This window comes from Arachis stenosperma, chromosome 3 (genome assembly GCF_014773155.1).
Source record: "Arachis stenosperma cultivar V10309 chromosome 3, arast.V10309.gnm1.PFL2, whole genome shotgun sequence".
NCBI lineage: Eukaryota > Viridiplantae > Streptophyta > Magnoliopsida > Fabales > Fabaceae > Arachis > Arachis stenosperma.
In genome coordinates this window covers 30,210,022-30,216,877 of record NC_080379.1, presented here as the reverse complement: position 1 = coordinate 30,216,877, position 6,856 = coordinate 30,210,022, and positions in this window count along the sequence as shown.

Sequence of the window (6,856 nt, the reverse complement as noted above, 5' to 3'; positions counted from 1 at the left end):
TATGTCACAGTATAGAGATTCCTTGAGGTGTCAGAGGAAAACAAGAATGGAAGGATGAGGTAGGTAAGGAAGAATTCAAACACACAAAGAGAGATGGAGTTCAAATTGATAATGGAGGAGGAATGTTATTGTTTAAATAGAAAAAGATAAGAGAGGGATAGAATTTTTGAAAACAAAAAGAATAAAATTTAAAATAAATTTTTGAAAAATTGGTTGTGATTTTGAAAAAGATAAGAAATAAAGTTGAAAAAAGATAAGAAGTTATAAAAAGATTTTGAAATTAGAATTAAAAAAAATGTGATTTGAAAAAGATATGTTTTAAAAAAGATATGGTTGAAAAGATAAAATTAACAAGATTTGACTTTTAAAAAGTTAATGACTTGATTAACAAGAAACTAAAAGATATGATTCTAAATTTCAAATATTGAATCTCTCTTAACAAGAAAGTAACAAACTTGAAATTTTTGAATCAAGATTTTTGAAAATATGAGGAAAAGATTTGATTTTTGAAAAAGATATGTTTGAAAATATATGACTTTGAAAAAGATATGATTGAAAATATTTGATTTGAAAAAGATTTGATTTTGAAAAAATATGAAGATTTGAAAAAGATTTGATTTGAAAACAAAATTCCTCTCCTTGAGTCATCCTGGCGTTAAACGCCCAGGAGCTGCATGTTTTGGGCGTTTAATGCCAAATTGCTGCATGGTTTGGGCGTTTACCTGGCTGGCGTTTAAACGCCAGTTTTTCTTTTTCACTGGGCGTTTTGAACGCACAACTTTTTCTCTGTAATTCCTTTGCTTTATGTTCTTGGATCTTCATTTTGCTAAATCTTTTATTCAAGAAGATATGTTTTCAATTTTGAAAAACAACAAAATGAGTCGAAAAATATAATTCTTGGATCAAAACACAAGATATATGCAAGAACATTATGAACGTCAAGATGAACACTAAGAACAATCTTGAAGATCAAGATAAACATCAAGAACTCAGTTTTCTTAATAAAAGAAAACATGGAGGACACCAAACTTAGAGCTTTCTTATGTTTGGGCCATATAAATGCAAGAATGCATATGTAGAACATCATGCAGTGCAAATCAATAAATCATGAAGATCAAACAAGGCAATTCATCAAGAACGACTTGAAGATCATCAAGAACACAATGCATGTGTTTCAAAAATTGCAAGACAATTAAAATCATGCAATTGACACCAAACTTAAAATTTGGCCCTAGATTCAAACAAGAACCATGAAATATTTTTGAGTTTTTATGACTTTATTATTTTTTTTTTGGATATTTCGAAAATAATTTTGGAAAAACGAAAAAGAAGAAAATTTTTTGAAAGATTTTTGAAAACTTTTTGAAAATAAAATAATGGTTAAAACAAGAAGAAAATTACCTAATCTGAGCAACAAGATGAACCATCAGTTGTCCAAACTCGAACAATCCCCAGCAACGGCGCCAAAAATTTGGTGCACGAAATTGTGATCTCAATGGTTCCAACAACTTGGTACCCACAATTGTAATATCACTCTTCTTCACAACTTCGCACAACTAACCAGCAAGTGCACTGGGTCGTCTAAGTAATAAACCTTACGTGAGTAAGGGTCGATTCCACGGAGATTGTCGGCTTGAAGCAAGTTATAGTCACCTTGTAAATCTCAATCAGGCGGATTCAAATGGTTATGGAGTTTTAATAATTAAAAGATAAATAAAACATAAAGTAAAGATAGAGATACTTATGTAAATCATTGGTGGAAAATTCAGATAAGTGTATGAAGATGCTTTATCCCTCTTGAATCTCTGCTTTCCTACTGCCTTCATCCAATCCTTCATACTCCTTTCCATGGCAAGCTGTATGTTGGGTGTCACTGTTGTCAATGGCTACTTCCTGTCCTCTCACTGAAAATGGTCCTCTACGGTTTTTGTACGGCTAATCAACTATCGGATTGCTCGTCTCGGATGAAAAATACCATGCACAGATATCGTATGGCTAATCAGCTGTTGGTTCTCGATCGTGTAGGAATAGGATTTACTATCCTTTTGCGTCTGTCACCACATCCTACAGTCGCAAGTTTGAAGCTCGTCACAGTCATCCCATCCCAGATCCTACTCGGAATACCACAGACAAGGTTTAGATTTTTCGGATCTCAAGAATGCTGCCAATGGATTCTAGCCTATACCACGAAGACTCCAATCTCAGATTCAGATGCCCCATTGTCAGAGGGGAGTCGATGTGAATCGTTGATTAGAAACCCAAGAGATATACATTCAAGCTTGTCTTCATGTAGAACGGAAGTGGTTGTCAATCACGCGTTCATAAGTGAGAATGGTGATGAGTGTCACATAATCATCACATTCATCATGTTCTTGTGTGCGAATGAATATCTTAGAATAAGAATAAGCGTGAATTGAATAAAAGAACAATAGTACTTTGCATTAATACTCGAGGAGCAGCAGAGCTCCACACCTTAATCTATGGTGTGTAGAAACTCCACCGTTAAAATACATAAGTGATAGAGGTCCAGGCATGAACGTGAGGCCAGCCCCCAATGTCTAAGATCGCATAAACTGATCAAAGATAGATACCAAGATGATCTGAGTACAATAGTAAAAAGTTCTATTTATACTAAACTAGTTACTAGGGTTACAGAATTAAGTAAATGATGCAGAAATCCACTTCTGGGCCCACTTGGTGTGTGCTTGGGCTGAGCATTGAAACTTTCACGTGTAGAGGTCTTCCTTGGAGTTAAACGCCAGTTTGTAACTTGTTTCTGGCATTTAACTCTGCTTTGCAACTTGTTTCTAGCGTTTGACGCCAGAATAGGGTAGAAAACTGGCGTTAAACGCCAGTTTGAATCATCTAAACTCGGGTAAAGTATGGACTATTATATATTGCTGGAAAGCCCTGGATGTCTACTTTCCAACGCAATTAAGAGCGCACCATTTGGACTTCTGTAGCTCCAAAAATTTAATTTCGAGTGCAGGGAGGTCAGAATCCAACAGCATCAGCAGTCCTTTGTTAGCCTCTGAATCAGATTTTTGCTCAGGTCCCTCAATTTCAGCCAAAAAATACCTGAAATCATAGAAAAATACACAAACTCGTAGTAAAGTCCAGAAATATGAATTTTGCTTAAAAACTAATAAAAATATACTAAAAAGTAACTAAATCATACTAAAAACTATGTAAAAATAATGCCAAAAAGCATATAAATTATCCGCTCATCACACACCTCCCAAGCTAGAAATCCTATTCTACTTATGCTCATCTCTTGATGATCTCCTCCCTGTTTTTTAATTTTCTCTATATATTCCATCAACCAATCCTCAAACGATTTTACTGAGTCTGCTGTGGGTGTGCACTGACATTCAGCCCCAAATCAGGTGGCTCGCGTCCATTCGCAGAGAAGCAGAGCATGCTCTGTAGTTTCAGTTTTCGTGTTACACACTTGGCAAATAGGACTAGCCATCAATCTCTTCTTATATAAGTTAGTATTTACAGGCAAGATATCTTGGGCTGCCTTCCATAAGAATGTTCTGATTTTTGGGGGAACTTTCATATTCCAAATCTCATTCCATAGTCCCCTTCTATCAGTGCTTGTTGAAGGGCCATTTTGAGTTTTTTCCTGCACCTCTAATCTTGTTGCTTGATAACCAATTTTGATTGTATACATACCATCTTCTCTCCAAGGCCAATATAGAGTGTCATGCCTTTTTATTGTGCTTATTGGTGTTCTCATTATGCTATCTGTCATCTCTTGTGAAAACATTGAGTAAATTTTGGTTTTGTCCCACTCGCCATTTTCATTGAGTAACTCCTTCACCTTCCTGTCGTATGCTATCCCTAAATTAAGTTCTTTTTTCCTCCCCGCTATCTAATTGTCCTTCCTTATGCTAACATGAGTACCATCTCCTATACACCACTTTTCCTGTTTCCAGAGTAGCTCCCCTCCCTACCTTGTAAAATACTCTTCCATACCCACGAAGCATTTCTTGAAGCCTTCGCTTCCCAAAAGTTCTCTCTTGGGAAATAAATGGCTTTTAGGATTTACACCCATGTTGCATTCGGATCTTTTATAATTCTCCAAGCTTGTTTAGCCAAATAAGCTAGGTTTTGAATTTCTACATTTTTAAAACCTAGCCCCCCGTCCTTTTTACTTGCTGTTATAAATTTCCAGCTCTTCTAGTGTATGCCTCGCTCTTTTCCTGATGAAGCCCACCAAAATCTCGCCACCCTTGAGCTCAACCTTCTACAAAAGTCTTTCGAAAATCTAATCACATTCATCGCATAAGATGGTATTGCTTGCACAACTGCCTTTATTAAAGTTTCCTTCCCTGCTTGACTTAATAGATTTTCTTTCCAACCTTCAAGCTTGTTTATGACCTTCTCCTCGATCCATGATAAAGCTCTATTTTGGGACCTTCTCCAGTTGGCTAGTAGTCCCAAATACTTCCCTAGAGTATCCCATGACGCCATGCCGAGAATCTCCTCGATGTTCACTCTAGTCTGTAAAGGCACTTGATATCCAAAAGTGATTCATGATTTGTCTAGATTGATTTTCTGACCCGAAGCTTCAGTGTATTCATTCAAAACTGTAATAATCTGAAAAATCTCCTCCTCCTTTGCTTCTGCCAAAATGATGCAGTCATCCGCAAAAAGTAGATGAGAGATAGTGGGTGCTGTTGATGCTATTTTGAATCCTGAGATCCTGCCTTCTCTTTGTGTCTCACTCATTAGGACTGTTAATACCTCTGCTGTCATTATAAAAAATACGGTGATAAGGGATTACCCTGTCGAAGTCTCCTATATGTCTTGATTTTTCTTGATAGCTCTCCACTAATTTTGAATCTATAGGTAACACTTGTAACACATACCATTATCAACTTCACCTACCTGGCTTGAAAACCGAAAGCTGTGAGGACCTTTTCTTGGATGTCCCATTCAAGCCTATCATAAGCCTTATTCATGTCTAGCTTAATTGCTAAATTTTTGGAACTGTTTCTCTCTTTTCTGTTAAGGCTATGATAAACCTCTTGTACTATAATGATATTATCTTGTATGAATCTACCCCCCACAAACGCACTTTGAGTTGGCGATACAACTTTTTCTATCATCTTCTTCATTCTCTGTACTAGAACTTTTGCTAGGATTTTATAGACAAAATTGCAACAGCTAATGGGTTGCAGCTGGTTAAGGTTCTCTGGGTTCTTGATCTTAGGAATGAATTAGGACCACTGTTGTCTCGCTCACCTCTTCAGGTATGTACCCATTATTGAAAAATTCTTTTACTATCGCACACACGTCATTCTTAATGACCTTCCAATATTTTTGATAAAACAATCCGCTCAAACCATCAGGCCCAGGTGCCTTAAAACCTCCCATGCTAAAGACTGTCTTTCTTATCTCTTCCTCTGTAACTTCTTTTAATAGCTCATCATTCATTTCTTCAGTTACCATTCTTGGAATTTTGTTGATGGTTTTTTTAAAATCATGCCTTTTTGTTGAACTGAAAAGGCTCTAAAAATGGCTCTCAATGTGTTCCATTATTTCCCATTTTTCATTCAGCCATTGTCCCGTACTATCTTTTAATTTCTCTATACGGTTCCTGTCTCTTCTTTGTATAGCAGTCACATGGAAGAATGCTGTATTCTTATCGCCCCACCTTAGCCACTTTATTCTAGATCGCTGCCCCCATTATTTTTCCTCTAGGATCCTTTTCTGTTGCTCTTCTGAAATTTATGCTGCTTGTAGTCTTCTAAGTTCCTCTTTCATTCTTTGAATTTCCCTATCTGCCCTTTTGAATGTCATCTTGATCCATGTCTTGAGTTCCTCTCTGCAGTTTTTAATGTTTTCCATCATCTTACTCCAATTATCTCCATTTGATTTCTCCTTGTTCCAGCTTTTGGTAACTACTTTCTCACAGTCTTCATGATCGACCCAATACGTTTCAAACTTAAAGCTCTTCCCTGATTTGTTTTTCGTCTCTAAACTTAGAATGATTGGGCAATGGTCTGAACTTATGGCTGGCATGGCTGTCAAGGTGGCATGTTGAAACATACTTCTCCAAACCCAATTGGCTAACGCTCTATCTATTCTCTCCATCGTAATCAATCCATTCCTCAGGTTGCTAAACCAAGTAAATCTACCTCCTTTCAACTCTATATCCATTAGAGCATTAGCATCAACAAAATTTCTAAACTTCCTTACCTGATTTTGTGGCTTCGGGTGTAGTCCCTGATGCGTGAGCATCTTGTCTATCTTTTCTTAGTGAATTTGCATCTAAATTGTTGAGTTTAATTTAGAATTAATTATATTTTAGCCACTATGGATGCTATTTTGAGTTTTGTGCAATTTTATTCATTTGAGGTAGCATTCAGATGGATTTGATGAAGTTTCTGCAGAGAAAAAGAAGAAACCAAAGAGATAACCAGCGAAGACCGACGCGGACGCGTAGCTCACGCGACCGCGCAGAATGCAGAAATTGCAATGACGCGATCGCGTGCCTGACGTGAACGCGCGAATTGGAATATGCACAAATGACGCGAATGCGTGGACGACGCGGACGCGTCACATGCGCGATCTGCAAAAATACGAATGATGCTGGAGGCGAATTCTGGGCTGTTTTAACCCAGTTTCCAGCCTAGAAAACACAGATTAGAAGCTGCAGAATGGACAAATCAAGTGGTCTCCACCCATCAAACTAAAGATCTGTTAATTAATTCAAATTTAAATTCAAATCTTATCTTTTAGGAAAAAAATTATTATTTTTAGTTTTAGATATTAGATTTTAAATTAATTAGGATTAGTTATAAAAAGGAGAGACTTCTCTTCTATAGGGGGACATTCAGATCAG